Source organism: Nannospalax galili, unplaced genomic scaffold (assembly GCF_000622305.1).
Source record: "Nannospalax galili isolate Female #2095 unplaced genomic scaffold, S.galili_v1.0 scaffold206, whole genome shotgun sequence".
NCBI classification, from domain to species: domain Eukaryota; kingdom Metazoa; phylum Chordata; class Mammalia; order Rodentia; family Spalacidae; genus Nannospalax; species Nannospalax galili.
Genome location: NW_008358101.1, coordinates 5997894 through 6014968, shown reverse-complemented (window position 1 = coordinate 6014968; position 17075 = coordinate 5997894). Strand labels below are relative to the sequence as shown.

Here is a 17075-nt window from a genome sequence, read left to right as displayed (position 1 = left end):
TTTTGCTATCATTAAGAATTTCCTTGCTGGAAAGCTTTTGTTGTTGGCATTTTTTCCCCTGGGTTTTCTTGAACTTTTATGTGGCATAGTATCACTATGTAGCACAGCTTGGCATTTCTTGGCGAAGCAAACTGGGAATTATATCCCGAAGCAAACTCCCTCATGTACACTACTGCTCCAGAAGTTTACTTATTATTGTAGCTGCACCATCAGAACACAGTCCTAAACAAGAAAAGAACTCCATATTATATTTTTTGACAATGTGATCCTTCACAGTTCTCTGCAGTGCAGAGCTAGTTACAGTTGTTGGCGAAGAGACTGAAGTAGAAAATTCTGTAATATTATCATGCTCTGCAAGTGCCACACAAATGTTACCTGTGCATTAGTCAAGATGCAGAGAACACATTTTGTGAGCTTTATTTGTTTCCCAGGCTGCTGTTGGCTATTTTTTTTGCATATGTCAGCCAATGGAATCTTTTCTACATATTATTCCTATATATATATATCTCAGCTATCTGAAAAAAACATTTTAGAAGCTATCTCCAAGCACGAATGTTTAAGTATGAAATTCTGAGCATTTGCTTTAATTGGCTTTTGGCTTTGTTTTTTGTCTTGTTTATTTTGGGGCTTTTGAGACAGAGTCTACCTGTAGTCCCTTCTTGCCTGGAGCTCACTATGTAGACCAGGCTGGCCTTATTTCAAAGAGATTTGACTGTATTTACCTCCTGAGGCTGGGATTAAAGGCATGTGCTACCACGCCTGGCTAATCGGCTTTTTAAATCAATATTTATTCTTCCAGAAGTCCTTTTTGCTTTGAATTTATATTTAAGTTTATGTATACATGTTGCTTGTATTTTATGGTTCTATTGCCTCATTAGCCAGTTTATAACTGTGAACAGCATGCTGTGATTTAATGATTCACCATCAATTAATAGAACTTTGTATATGATGAATCATACTTCCCACTAAAACAAGATTCAGCTATTTTGGTCTCCATTTCTTTGGCTTTCTTCCAAAGCTCTCAGTTAATTCATTAAAGAAATTTAGTAAAACTTGCCTTGTCACAAGTTTGGGTTAAAATCATATTTTTCTTCTTCAATAGGAATATAAAAAATCATGAAATACAAACTAGTAGATCAAATTTGTATATAAATAAGATGTACATCTTGAAAAAACAATGTGTAAAAACAAATGATCACATTTTCTCGGGGTCTTGCATATTACAACTTATAATCTCACTTTAAAAGATTGCAAGTGTGTGGCCCTGCTGCTTACAATTCCAAGGCAGAAACAGTGACCGTGACCCTCCATGGGATGAATAGTATTCCTTGATGGATTGTTCTACTGGGAGAGTTCAGTGATCACATGCTAAGATTACACAGTGATGTTCAATTGTTATAGATGCTTCCAAAAATGCATTTCAAATTCTGTACTTGTCACAGTCTGTTTAGAGTTTGCCTAAGCACCACACTTCAGTCAGTTTTCTTCTATAATATAGGTGATAAATCAACCCTTGCCTCTTTAGAGGAGATAAGCCTCTCAATTCTTCCATTTCCTTTAAGATCCACTTAAGTAGGTAGAGAATAGTTGATAACTTGCATGAAAGAAAACTCAAGGCTAGCTATGAAGAAAAGATGGTTAAGCAGAGTCTACTTTCCCCAGTCCTTATCCTCCTCCTGTTATATTACCTGTTATGTTGAGTATGAAGTGTCCACCAACTGTCTCTAACTGGTGGTGCTACTTTAGGAAGCTATGGGATCTACTTGGAGGATGTAAGTTCCAGGGGTGTGCTTTTGAAGGTCACAGCTTGTTCCAGTTATCTCCTCTTTCTCTCTGCTTCCTGTCTGCAATGAGGTAGGTTTCCCTTCCACATGTTACAACAGCCATGATGTTCTGCCTGCCCATGGGCCCAGAATCAATGGAGCCAATGACATTAATGAACCTCCTGAAACCATGAGCCAAAATAATTCTTTCCTCCTTTTAAGTTGTTTATGTCAGGCATTCTGTCACAACAATGAGAAAACTGACTGATACATTTTTCTCATCATTTCCACAAGTATTTTGTAGACACAGCCTCCATGACTATTTTTTTTTAGCACTGGCTGATCCTTTCCTGTTTAATTAATCATCAGCCTTAGTGATGATTTAGCTCATTCCAGTATCTCTCAAAAGTAACAGTGCTGATGGTTTTGAAATAAAATTATATTGAAAATATTAAGGAAAATGTTCAGTCATATTTTTCCAAGCCTGTTATAATTTGAATTTTCGTGGGAAGTCTACAAAATGTGCCAATAAAATCTAAGAATGTTTCATAGATTTGTTCATCTTTCTAATTGTACCTGTCCTAAAAAAATACTTAACTCTTGGAAATGATGTGGCAGAAAAAATTGTTCTTAAGAAAACTCATATAGATAATTAAATATGAAATTGAATAGCAAAATATGAAGGCATCTGGTTGTGGACACAACGAAATAATTAGAATATTGTAAGTCTTAAGAATGAAAGCTTGCCGGGCCTGGTGGTGCATGCCTGTAATCCCAGCACTTGGGAGGCAGAGGCAGGCGGATCTCTGTGAGTTTGAGGCCATCCTGGTCTGCAAAGTGAGTGCCAGGCCAGCTAGGGCTACAGGGAGACCCTGTCTCAAAACAACAACAAAAAAAAAAAGAAAAAAAGAAAAAAAGAAAAAAAGAAAGAAAGGTGAAAAATGGAAGCTCCTTTCTACTAAGTGCTTTGGGGAAATCCACCTATTTCATTTTGGTTGCTTCAGTTTTCCTTACATGAAAAATTATTTACTAAAAGTAAATTAGACACACTCAAGTCATGTAATTTTGACAAAATAAGAAATGAAAGGGAACAGTACACCATTTTAAATATTAAATTAGAAACATAATTTTTGAATTATTAATTTTTATGTCATTACATTTTACTATGAAAAGGTTTTTGTCTCTATGGCAACCACTGCAAAAGAGTACACAATATTCATTCCTATCAGCTGTCACTGAAAAAAAATTTTAGCTCACAGTAAGTTAGCAGTATAGCATACTAAAATTTGTAATAACTGCCACAAAAATTTATTGACCTAAGACACAAGGAAGACTTATATGATAAACCAGTCCCTTGACTTTTTCCTAGCTTGGCAAAGATACTTAATTAGCATGCTTCAGAAATTTTATAGAATTCAAGACAATGAGAGCTTAAAGAATGTGTTCAGAGATATAAAATGTGGAAATTTCCAGAAGCAATAAAGGTGAGAACGACTTAATTTTGACAATATTTTATCCTGACTTCATTAATGTTTTATCAAAAAAGATAAAGTTTTCTAAGAAGTGAGAATTGTATCCTAGAAAAATAGATTTATAAAATAAAATAAATGAATCCAGCAAAAACTGTGAGAACTGGGATTTTCTTTTACAACACCGCTGGTAATCGGCATTAAAAAGCATGCATAGATGGGTTAAAATGAAAGGCCCACGTTTCACCAGAAGGGTGAGAACCCAACAATATTCTGAAATCGCCATCACAGCCCCTTAGTGCCTGCCTTTCTCCACTTTCTTTTATATTGACACCCTCAACCTCTGTATTTTTTCCTTCTTTTCCTTCATTGACTTGGACTGGTTCGTGAGGGAAATTGGCAGTAGCTATAAAACTCATTGGCCTGAAACTCATGAGTAGTCTTAATAGAAATGCCTCTTACAGACAGCAAAAGATTTTGTCAACTTTATTTCCTCTGAGATTTTTTTCTGTATGAGATGAACATACATATACCATATGAACATGAAATGTGTTCTGTCCCCAGAGTCAGTGCTCTCGTCCCTCTATACCTTCTCATACGTTCTCAAAGTAGGGGTGCTCACCCATGATTACATGTGAGCTTTCTTTTCCAACCTCGTTTGGATGCCTATGGAATTTTTACTATTGTTTTTGAGGCTTACACCATTAGCTTCTACCTATTCATTGGTTTTCTTTCTTTAATTTATAAATGTTATTCAAATAGGAAAAGAACGTCTTTTTCTATATCTTTGTATTTCCAAATGTGTGCTTAAGGCATTTCTCTTTAAATTCCAGTTTCTGGGCTGGGGAGATAACTAAGTGGTTAAAGCACTTGCCCTGCAACATGAGGACAGGTGTTAAAATCCCCAGACCTCCTGTGAATGCCAGATGCGTACAACAGCCTGCCAGTAATTCCAACCTCCTAAGGCAGAGATGGGAAATCGCAAGAGCAAGCTGGCTAGCAAGACATCCGAGAGCACTGGGTCTAATTATTAAGAGACCCTGCCTCGAAGAATAAAGTGTAAGAGCAACAGAGGGTGAATCCTGACATCAAGCCCCAGCCTCCAAATGCACATGTACATAAATATATGAGCACACACACACATGCAAACATGGATACATACATACATACTACACATACACATAACAAAGGCAAAAAGAAAAATTCTCAGCTTCTGACAATGGTAACCCATAATCTTCTCTCTCAACCTGTTACTCTCCTAAGACCTGTGAAAGGTCTTATTTGCCTCTATGTAGAGTTCTTCTCTTCAGAAGTATTTCCTCCAACCACATTCTCATCCACTTCTATGCACAGGTTTACCCCAAGTTCAAGGCTCCATCTTCAGTTCTTTCCTTCCTGCATTCTGTCCCTTACCTACCTACTCTGTTGGTTTTGTTTATCATCCACAAACCAAGGACTTCCTAATCGTAAATTTTGTGCTTTTTTCTTATAACCTCAGCCTAGATTTTAAGGGCTGCCGCTTTTCCGGATAAAATTCTTTCAACATCTTATAATGCTATAGACTATAAAAAAACTCATCTCCAATAGAAAGTTTACCTCTAATATTTTCTACTTTGGTTAAAGACACTTTCATTATTTTCAATTTGCTAGATCAGGAATCATTTTAAATTTACTTTTAATATTCCATTCAATATTCATACATGCATACAGTGTGTGTGGATAAAATCTCTCCCTTCTCTTCCACTCAAATTCCTCCTCTACATTTCCCTCCCAATTTCATGTGCTCTTTTTTATGTATGTACATGGATATGAGACCATCTATTGGAGAATGGGTAGTCTCTCAGGGTCCTCATACCTGAAGAAAGCTGACTCTCCCTCCCTCATTAGCCATTAATTGCCAGCAGCACTTCAGATAGAGGTGGGACTTCCTGAACTCCTCCTCTCATCTATCTGGCTGTCTTGATCTGTGCAAAACTTGTGCACGCAGTACCAGCTGCTGTAAGTTCGTGTGTGCAACTGAGCTATCATGCCCAGCAAATACTGTATCACAACAGACACTTAGACCCTCAGGCTCTTACAGTCATTCTACCCACTCTTCCTTGATGATTCCTGGGCTTGGAGGGTTGGATGTGTGATACTGATGTCCCATTTAGAGTCACAATCTCTTCTCTGCATATTGACTTTGTGAGTCTCTACTATAAAAATAAGCTCTGATGAGGGCTGAGAGATGTACTATTATATTGCTATAAAGATAAGAAATTAGAGGCAGTTTATTACTATGTTTATTTAGTAGGATAGTATTAAGTTCTCTCCTAGGGCCTATGACTGAGCCAGCTATGGGTTCTTGGGCCAGTTAACAGTACTAGGCATGAGTTCTGTCTGGTGGAACAGGCTTTAAGTCCAATCAGAAAGTGGTTGGTTTTCACCCATAACATTTGTACTACTATTGCACCAGGGGGCATATATTGCCAGGCCAATTATTACTATAGCTAGCAGGATTCGGAGCTGGGTAAGACTGTTGGTGACTTTTCTCCCTTAGTAGCTTGTATAGAACCTTCTAGCACTATGGAAGCTGGTCAGTAGAGATGAAGCTTCTAGGTTGGTACCAACTTAATTTCTCCATGTCCCAAGGCTCAGGTATATGGTGTTGTCTCCCAATTGGCTAGTCCCTCCAAGTGGCAGGGCCTGCCATGGGGAGTGGACTACTGAGGGGTGGCTGGGAGCCATCTTGGAACTGAAGCAGAGAGCCAGGAGGAACGTGTGTGACAGCAGGTGTGGAGAGAGAGAAGGCTCCAGTGCCTCACCCTCATGGACATGAGAGGGGGCATTTATTGACCTGGGACGAGACTACGGGCCCAAGATGTGTGGGCAAAAGTTAAGTGAGACTATGGGTGGGGCCGCAGGAACATCTGGTGGTGGGCTCTGAGCCAAGGTGCAAGAGTGCTTGTCTCTGTGTAAGTTCCCCAATTTATCCCCTCCCTACCCAAGGGCATAAACAATAATAAACTCACATAAAGATATGTTATATGGTTTGCTTAATAGTGCAGGAGACCCAGAGGGAATTCAGGTGACAAAATTGACATAGCCTGGCAGGATATGACGAACCTGAGAATGAGTTTTAGAAGAGCACTAATGGTGGTGCTCATGTGGCTTTTACAATGGGTTACTAAAAAGAGGCCAGCCATGCAGAAGCAGGAACCACAGCTATGTTGTAAATGTGGGGATATGTTGCGGGTATGTGAAGATTTGTTAAAAGTTACCCAAAGGTTAGAAAATCTTTTACCTGCTCTAGACCCAAATGGAGCGGCCACTGGCCACTTTGCATCATAAAAGATGTGTCCCAGGCAGGGAAAGCTGAAAATGCTTCACTGGAAGACCCAGTTGCAGAGCCGGAGAGAGAAAAATGGTGGGACACTTTGACTTGTGTAAAGTCCAGGGACTCAGAGGAAAAGACAGATAATAGTAAAAAGGAAAGAAAGCTAACTGTGCTGTAGCTAGGAAATATTCCATGCTAGAACTGTTAAAACTAGGAATAACTTACAAGCAAGCAGAGAGCTCCTGGCCACATGGCTTGTGAGAGTATGGGACATGGGAGCAAATGACATCAGTTTAAGTCCTTCAGAAGCTTCACAGCTGAGTTATATAACCACCCATGCATCCTTGTGATATAGGCTGTTCAACCTAGGCCATCATGCAGGGGGGAGCAGGCCTTAATGGGGTGGCTGGTTGAAGGCATTAAAGATACATGGTTGTCACCAAGGGAGACTAACATGATGAGCAGGGGCTGGAGGACTATAAAGGAGGGGTAGGCACTCCTGAGAAAACTAGGTATGAGAAAAGCAATATATGATGCCCAGTTCACTGGGCCAAATAAGACTTCACCAGAGATATGAAAGAAAGGCTAATTCAACTGGGACCTTGAGAATGATATGGGGCTTTAATGGTTTTACTAAGCCCTTTGATGGGACAACATATTTGTAAAGTGAGAGAGGCTTTGGCAAATCTAAATGATTCTGACCAGCATGTAAAACATGTCTATAAAATAACAGAACACTCTGTAAGAGATATAAAAAAGACCAGACTGAAGAAATGGTCCACTTGGGTTACTCAAAGACAAATGTGGAAAGATTTATGTCAAGCCCAAATCCAAAAAATTGATAGAAAATCAAATTTGGTACTAAGGTGGTTTTGGAAGGTTTTAAAACCAGAAGAGTGCTTTACAAAGGACATTTGAAGGATAACAACTGTATAAGGGGTGATTAAGAATCCCCAAGGATTAAATAAGATCCACTTCTCTTCTGATAAATGCTATACTAGGAGTGGAAGCAGGTTTTCGCACCAAATTCTCCCCCCAGCAACCTGGTGTGATCAATAGGAAGATGACAGATGTGTCTACAGTCAGAAGGCAGACCCAGAGCCTGTCTGACTCAGGGAACCAACAAGTACAGTGGGGACAGGAGAAGCCCCCTGCCTCCTTAGCTCAGTGTAGGGTCAGGCAACTGGAGCCAACACCTGTAAGTGTATCAAGAATAAAAGAATCCAAAGGGATAACTAAAAATAGTAAAGAGCTAACCAAATTAATGCCTCGTACCCACGCTAGGGTACCTAACAAGGATCTATGGAGAAAACAATACGAATGAGCAAAACCTTTCCATGCTATGTGAGACCTTGTCTATGAATGATTTAATATATAATGTTAACCTTCCTTCAACTGTTGTATAGACGTGAACCCCATTTGAAAGATACCTGAAGAAGCAAAGGCCGGCTATAGCTGTAAGATTCTTGGGAGTTTTATGTAGGTTGGGTAAGATGAGGACAGAGACTCCCAAACTATACAAGTGTTAAGAAAATATACAGTATCAGGGGTGGGTTGCACCCTCATGAGCTGTTGGCCAGAGAGAGATGCTAGAGGTCCTCCAATTCACCAAGGCTATTGCCATTAATGTTGGTTGCACACTAGAAAAGTTGGTAAGGCCAAGTTCCTGAAGACACTGCATGTTGTGAGCGCAGGAAAAGAAGACAAGATGGAACTGAGACTAAGCCAAAAAACTCTGTGCCACTGGATGGATGATGTTCATATTGCCAGAAGGCTCTACACAGATGGTTGGGAAAGAAAGGATCCCCTATAATTCTACTCAATGATGGACCCTTCGTGCTGCATGCTATGGACATGCCAAGCAATACCTGCAAGTGCAATAATGGTTCGACCAACATATGTACAACTGACAAATTTCTAATTGGATAAGGCCCGCTCCTAGGGGTGGAACATACATCTGGTGCTGTAGACCAGGCCAACGCCTTGTGTCAAGAAAGGCTACAGGCTCTAGTGGAGAAGCCATCACAAGTATACTGTTTAATGAATATAGTACATCTATTGGGATATCTTCTAGGCATCTGTATTTACACTCATGTTTGTTTAAATGTGTCTATTTCTCTCCATTTGTGTTTATAGTTGAAGAAACACCACTGAGATAGGTCAGTGTCCACAGGCTAAAGACAACTAATGGGGAGGCCCAAGAAGCCACTATTCTCACCATGATACAAGAAAGATTGCCCTACATTTGTCACCCCTTCCAAGGCTCAGGGACCTTAGTGGAAGATGGATGGGAAGATTTTAAGAGTGGAAGAAAGGGGTGGAGTGTCTCCCAATTGGCTAGTTCCTCCAAGGAGCGGGCCTGCCACAGGGCATGGACTACTGAGGGGTGGCTGGGAGCCATGTTGGAACTGAAGTGGTGAGCCTGGAGGAATGTGCACGGAGGCGGGTGTGGAGAGAGAGATGGCCCCGCATGGACATGAGAGGGGGCATTTATCAACCTGGGATGAGACTATGGGCCCAAGATGCATGGGCAAAAGTTAACAGAGACTATGGGCTGGGCCGCGGGAGCATCTGATGTTGGCAGGCTCTGAGGCCCCGCAAGAGTGCTTGTCTCTGTGTAAGTTCCCCAATTTACCCCTTCTCTACCTGAGGGCATAAACCACAATAAACTCACATAAAGATATGTTATATGGTTTGCTTGAAAGTGCAGGAGACCCAGAGGGAATTCAGGCAACAGGTGTCTTCAGCAATAAGTTCTTACCATCAAGTTCAGAGGATAAACAAGAGCAAGGGTTGTAGCCTGTAGTTTGGGGGAGGAGCTATGGAACACCCCAACCTCAAAAAGAGGTAACCCACAAGTAATAGGTACATAGGGTATCTCTTAAACTGTTGTGACTATAAAAACCATTGTGTATAGCATAGTCACATAAATACAAACATATATGAATATGCTTGTAATGAACATATTAAAAATATCAAGTAAGTTTGGTCCTGAATCAAGGCCAACAATTTGTTGAAGCTGTTGGTTTCAAGCAGGTACCTAAAGAAATGCCTTTCTACAGTCTGTTGGCCATTTCAGAAATTTGGAAATGTAAAGGTCAATTCATTAGAAAAAAGCATGTGGCTGAAAAGAAATGAGAAAAGTAGATATCCCTAATTATTAATGAGAAAAATTCAAAAGTTTGTTTTTAAGGAAAATGAGAAAAAGAGGTTATTAGCTATTTCTTTAGAATTCATAATTTGAATGATATTGTGCTCAGAAGTTGGTAATTGCATCCCATTTAAAAGAAATCTCCAATTTTTCTTACAATTGTTGTATCTCATTTATTTTGCAATTGCCACTTTCCCCCGAGAATTTCAATATAACCTGTTGAAAAGATTAAAGTGTTATAAAGTTAAACTTACTTCTAGAATTCTAGTATTGCCTGGGGTCACTGAAGTAATGCTGGGGCTGCAAGTGTAACTTTCTGACTTTCCAAAGTCACAAGGCCATAAAAATGTTTCATGTTCTTCATGCTTTGAATTTCTTAAAAATTACATGTTTGTAGTTCCCATTTTGGTAACAACCAATGAACCAATCCTGGTTTTGGCAGCCACCCACACATATAGTCACTGTCTCTCAAACGGATATTTTTTCACTTGACGTTTCCAGTGGCAAAGGTACCAAGTTGTTCAGTGTGAGGTGTACACAGTAAAGACAGTGACCCAGGAGGATGAGCACAGCCCATGCTGGCAGAAAGTGCTTCTTCTCCTTCCACTTCCCTTTAAATGTCTCTATGGCTAAGTAGGTAATATTTATAAAATGCTTTAGCACACAGCTGTCACTAGACAGCATTCAAAGTGCTTCTGGCTTAATTCCATAATATACCTGAGAGCAAGGTTTTGATAAAAGAGATAAATTTAGAATAGGAGTAAAGCAATTTTCCTGAAGTCATGAATTAATCCAATCCCATAGCTGGAAAAGAACAACTCTGATACCCACCCTCCAGTCCCCACAGATCAGACAGCTCCGGTACCAATGCTGGCACAAGATAAGCAGGGCATAGGACAGCATGTGCACGTTTCAATGTTGGGGACCAAGAAGGGTCAGCTGCACACTTGTGATCTTAATTGGGGAAATAAAGTGGATCATAGGTCAGTACTTTGGTAAAATTCTCAATTTTCTCCACTTTAAAGACATGCAAATCATGTTTTTGATGAGGGACCACATAATAGTATTTCTTAGTAAATGAAGAATATAGATAGGCTTGTGATCTTGGAAAAGTGTTGAAATTTATTGCCTCAGTTTCCTTATTTGGTGGGCTGAACCTCAGCCCTCTTTAAGTTGTGGCAATTCCATATTCTGGAAGTTCCTGCTTGGCCAGTCCTTCTGAAGGTCTCAGCCTCTCTGGACATTGGAGATGGAGCATCCATGATGGTGTGCTTCTTCGTGTCACAGAGCAACTATCACATTGATCCATATGAACAAACCATTCACAGCCAGAGTCCTATTTAAAAAATATGAAGTGGTTCCTCTTTGTTAATCGCCAGAGATAATTCATGAAGTCATTTTATTCCAATACAAATAGTGTCACTTGGCATCTGTTTAACTGAGTGTAAGAACCTTAGCTCACTGTGGTTTGGCTCTCTCTGTAGGCACTGATTGGAAGCATAGGTTACAATCTTTTTGTCCCTCACTGACAGTCTTTCCAGGGCATTTTGTCTCTCTTGTTTAAGTGCACTGCAGCCACTGCTAATTAGAGCAAATTTTACCACAATGGATTACAGGCACATTGTCATTAAATAGCAATGACATTTAACTTGATCTAAAAGATGGCCTTTTATCATGAAATCCAGTCTGTGCCTTGGGTTTTAATTAGACCAAGCTAAAAGTTGTCTCCCATCATGGCTCTTGGATTTATATTTCCCATCAGGCACAGTGTGAGAGGCAAATCTGGAGGATTCTTATTGCAGATACCCAACTACATCCTTGCAGACATTCACCTGCTATTAGCATTCCCTTCTTCCTGACTTACTACATTGCCTCAGCAGCTGCAGTCAACCTAGCTTTGGAAACACCAAGTTCCCAGAGTTTGCTGTGGAATTCTGTAAATAGGAATGCAGGATGAAGTAGATTTGGTCATTTTTATATACAAAGTCTCATATTTAGTTTTGTAAACTCTAACAAGTTGTCACTGAAGATACACAGCCCTTGCTTGGAACCTGACTAGGTTCCACAACTTCTCATTTACCCATCTAGAAATGCTGGACAAGATTTAAGATGCCATCCCCTGTGGAATCTCAAGATAATACTCATGGGGAAAATATGTAGAGAAAATATTAAATAGTGGAAAAAAGATTTCATTCATATGTTGGTAAGCTTATAACAGCTGCAGCAAACATGAACCAGAAGTTGTTGAATCCAGCACCTCTAAGATGCTAATTAAAATATATATAGATAAATTTCCTATATTTTTGCTTTAACTAGGAAAAGCCAAAATATTATTAAAACTATCTCTTGGTAGTACACACTATTAATAAAAAATGCAAGTCTTAGCTTTAGTGGCTCAGCAGAAATTACAGATATATCCAAACTCAACATCAGTTTTAATACATAAAGAGGGAAAGTTTATATCCCCTATCATTGTATGTAAAATTAATGCAATTACTCCCTGAAGCTGAAAATTCATTGCTAGTTGTCAATTTCTCAATAGAGTGTACTCTACTAAATTTGAGCCCATGTAAGGATATGAAAAAAATTTATAGCAATCAGTGGTTTCTACCGGACTTTCAACTGGCTTTACTACAGCTATGAGGTGATTTGCATGGCTGTGAAGTTACCACATCTGATTAAACTATCTTGAAATAAGAAAAAGCATGCTTTCAAAACCAAAATAAACTATGCTTGGAGTCATGTCTGACCTGCCTTACTGTCATGCTCTGTTCTATAAAGCTTTCATTGAACGTGGCTAGGATATAGAGTCATATTTTCAACTGAAAAATAAACTAAACCCCATAAAAACAAATGAGCTTAAGGAAAAATTTACTTAGATGAGTCCTGCAGTATCGGCTGATTTCCTAGAAGCAATGATTTTGATGGCCTTTTTCCTAACAAGATCAATAAAACCCAGTAATTGTCAAAACATAATTTAAGTCACTCGTGTTATCTTTGGTAAGGTATATAAACCATTTCAGAAATAAACAAGCAAAGAAAACGAGGTGCTTTCCACAAAAGTCTTGGTAAATTTATGTATGCTGAGCACCATTTATTCACGAAAGCAAGCCTGAGTCCCCAGCTTCTTACGAGGCTGTCAATCCTGATCTCTTACCCTTCAAGGGAAAAGATGTCATCTGGTCCATATTTGCAAACTTTCTTGAAAACTTAATTTTATGATCAAGCTACATTATAAATGTTGGTCTTTATTCTGGAGGAATAAAAACAAGGAGATGAACATCCAGATAAAGTAAGAATCCAAGTATGGGGGGCATGGGTTCAATGATGCAGGACTGACTGACTTACAATATACGGACAGAATCTGGACTAATGACTTTTCCTTAATCTTACACCAAAAACCTACTGTTTATAATGCAAGAAAACTCACTGAGTTGTGTACTCTTGTGACCTGGACACCTGACCTTGATCCCTCAGAACACCACTTTGCCCTCGATCCAAGACAGTGAATAAATTTGGGGGTGCTTGAATAGCACATTAAAGGGAAGAGACACTGTATTTTCATTGAAAACTGTGAGAACTGAGAAGTATGTTTGGTATTATGTATATGAGCTATTTCAGCTCTAGGGATGAAAGGGTGCTGGAGATACTGTTTGAGTAAAAGTATGGCTCAGGAGCACAGTTCCATGAGAGACCAAACTCTCAGAGTTCAGATCCACTCTTAAAACTAATGCTAAAACTCAGGCTGATAATTTATTAGACACAAATGTAATGTGGTTTAGTAATACCGCTTAATGAAGACCTAGTGAACACAGTCATTTTAGATAACTTCTCTCCATCAATTACACATTCTCTCTAATCAAGTTGTGATATTCTGATGCTGTGCACTGCCCTTCTTATCTCCAGCATCTCTGGATCTCTAAGGTGGGATGAGAATGATGACGAGGCTAGACAGACCTCCTATACTCTGTATCAGCAGCCCTTTGGACCTAGGTGGTATTGTAATCTCCATTTTCTAAAGGAGGAAACAGGTGCAGAGAGACAGAGGAACTCACTCATGATCACATAGCTCCTAAATGGCAAAGCTGGGATTTAAATTCCATCAGAGTGGCCTCCGAGCCCATGTGACAACCTCTACGCTAAACACCATGTTGCTTGTGGCATAAGAAGCAAGCAGTCATGCTGCCCGCCCTATCTTCCCATTCTTTCGTGGTTCCAATAACATGGAGGAAATATGATCTCATTCCTCTGCCATGGGGTCTGGGCAAGTGCAAAGGGCCACCATCTGACAGGGGTGGGGTCTAAACTGCTCATGTTTTCTATGCTCTTTAGAATGCAAGGCATCCTGACTCCAGGCAGAGCTTGGATCAAGCACTATAAGGGAATGTATAAAATGTTGAAAGGAGGCAATCAAAATGGTTAAGGGCAGGCACAAGTACAAAGGATAACTTGAGCGTATGATCAAGGTGGGGAAAAAGAAGAAGTTATCAGAAATCTTAAACAATATTTCTGTTCAGGATTAAAATTAGGTTCCAACAATGGAGTGCAAGAGTAAGGTGTCCTTTTGAATAACCACAGAAGCTTTGTTTTGAGGTAGTAACTAGCTAATATAGCAGTATTTTTTCCCAGAGAGACTTAGACTGATTTCCTTTTAAAAGATCACATTAATTTTATCCTTAAAGTGAGATTTTTCAGACATGCATTTAATATGTGTATATAAGAAAAATACAAAGTTAAATTAAAATAATTACCATTTTCTTTGTATGTTGAGAGAGTCCATTAAGAATATCGAGAAATCCTAAGGGAACCTGTCCCTTAAAGGGAACTTTTGTGTAAGTCAGTACTTTGGAGATGTTCCATGTTAGCATCTATGAGCACATGCTCAGCTCCCTGATCGATTCCACGTAGGAAGCTGCTTCTCTGGGCTCCATTCCATTCCTGTCTTAGTTGTTATTTTCCCACAGCTGTGCTCCCTAATTTCCTTACCCCCATCTTCTTCTTTCTTTTTTTTTTCTTTCCAAGGCCTTGTCCACTATTCAATTAAAATTGCTTTCTCTTCTCAACTGCCACCAATTCCAGATGCTTCTCTTAACTAACATCTCTCTGCTGATTTTGATCCTAATTTTAATCCTGCTAACCTCCCACCCTATAAATCTTGAAGCTCTCTTCTATTGTTTTTCGCTCTGCTGTGTCTTGATACCCCTCCTGGTTCTCTTCTGCCCTCAACATAGCCTGAACACTCTCCAGGCCTCCACAGAGGCTGCCACCCACGCTGGCCTTCCTCACTGCTCTCAAACACATTCTATCTATAGCATAAGGACAATATTTAATGTTGGCTGAATTCTAACATTGCATCGATCAATAAAGTGTGTAAAGCCAAAACATAGCCAGATATTTTACTTACAAGATTTCAAAGAGTTAATAAGGCAAACAAATGAATGACTTAAAAATATTTAGAGAAGAAAATCAGAATGTTAAGAAAAATCCCCATAAATCTCAGATAAACATTGCCACAGAATAGTATTGATGTTAAGATAAGTTTTTAAATATAAAACATTACTTTTATAGTTTATTAAATGAATAGCTTATAAACTAAATAGCTTAAAAGACAACAAAAATCAAGTAATTAAAATTTCAAAAAAAATTCTAGTAGGTACTTGTAAAAGTATGATTTTACTGTGTAGAAATCTTTACATAAATGTTTAATAATAAAAGAAAAGCAATTCAACAGTCAAAATCCCCATGCTGTAATAAATGTAATATTATTTTCATACTTCTATAGAATTTTGGTATTTTTCTTTTTTTAATATTTTATTATTTTTATTTTTATGTGTATGAGTGTATTGCCTCCATGTATGTAAACGCATCCGTGTCATGCAATGCCTGCAAAGGTCAGAAGAAGATATCAGATCCCCTGGAAGTGGAATTAGGGACTCTTGTCAGCTGCCATGTGGGTGCTGGGAATTCAACCCAGGTCCTCTGCAAAAGCAACCAGTGCTTTAACTGCTGAGCCATCTCTCCAGTTCCAAATTTTGGCGTTTTTTAAAGCATGGTTATACATGAAACTTGTGTTTGCAACTAATCTTAACAGTAAGATACTAGATGAGATATATCTAATTATGGGGGAAAGCTAGTATATTAATGATTCATCTACAATGAAATTTTCTTTCATTAAATTGTGCCTAGGAATAAAATGGATAGACTTGTCACATATTTTATATTTTACTTGAATAACTTAAAAATACCTTATTATTTTTATTTTATGTGTATGAATGTATTGCCTGCATGTATTTAAGTGCACCTGTGTCATACAATGACCAAGGAGGTCAGAAGAGGGTGTCATATTCCCCTGGAACTGGAGTTAGGACAATTGTTAGTCACCATGGGGATGCTGGGAATTGTGTGTCCTCTGTAAGAGCAGCCAGTGCTCTTAACTGTTGAGCCAATTCTTCAGCACTTATCTTTAATAACCTTAACAAGAGTCAGTTACTTCCCATCATATACCTGTAATCAAAATTTACACATTTGTTGACAATGAATCAATTAAAAATTTTAAACTCATAAATTTTTCTATAGTATTCTACTTCAAATTTCAATGAACTATGGAATGAATTTTAGTTTTCTGGTTGTATACACACACGTGTTTGCATTAATACACATCTACATACAGTGCATCTTTGTACAGATCTACATATAGATGTACACCTCCACAGTTTATGTTTTTAAAAGCTGAATGATACCTAACTCTCAAAGAGAGAAATGGTCCTAGACATAAGCATGCAAGTGTGCCTTCCTTAAATGAATTCACTTCTGTTCAGGTAGTTTATAATGCAGAAAAATGTCATTGAGCTGAGTCATGGCTCATTTGGAGTTGTCAACTACCTGCTGTAGTTGTAACTACCTGGTGTAGTTACTTCCTTTGAAAAACATGGCATTCGTGAGAATGCGGAAGCGATAATAACAAACTGTCCCTAACAGTGACTGCAAAATTCTATTACATTCTTTAGTTTCTGACACTGTTGTTCTTTGCAGAAAATAGAATAAAGGTAATATAACATTTTCTGGACTAACACATTTATAAATGGGCTAAATTTGTATCACAATAGTGATCGAACTTCATAATAAAAATAATTCCCTCCACAATTATGAAAAATACAAGAAGCTTAATTTATCCTTAAATCTCTCCCCTGAAATGCAAGCTTTGGAAAGGTACAATTTCCATTGGGAGCATATTATTATTTTTTAAGCTTTTTTATAAAAATTATTTACTTAATAACCACATACTTAGAAGAAGCATTTCACTACATCAGCATTGACATATTCAATAATAATTTTCTGAGCTAGGATGCATCTCTTACAAAATTGGCTGTACATTT

The 17075-nt window shown here is 38.6% G+C and overlaps 1 protein-coding gene and 1 non-coding gene across 2 annotated transcripts in view; one reads left to right on the top strand and one right to left on the bottom strand.

Moving 5' to 3' along the window:
* Col19a1 (collagen type XIX alpha 1 chain) overlaps positions 1–17075 on the bottom strand; it is a 409660-nt gene that overhangs the window by 139583 nt on the left and 253002 nt on the right. The gene's annotated exons all lie outside the window — the stretch shown is intronic.
* LOC115068144 lies at positions 9534–9670 on the top strand. The gene has a single exon (XR_003847521.1). It is a non-coding gene; the product is annotated as a small nucleolar RNA SNORA2/SNORA34 family (small nucleolar RNA).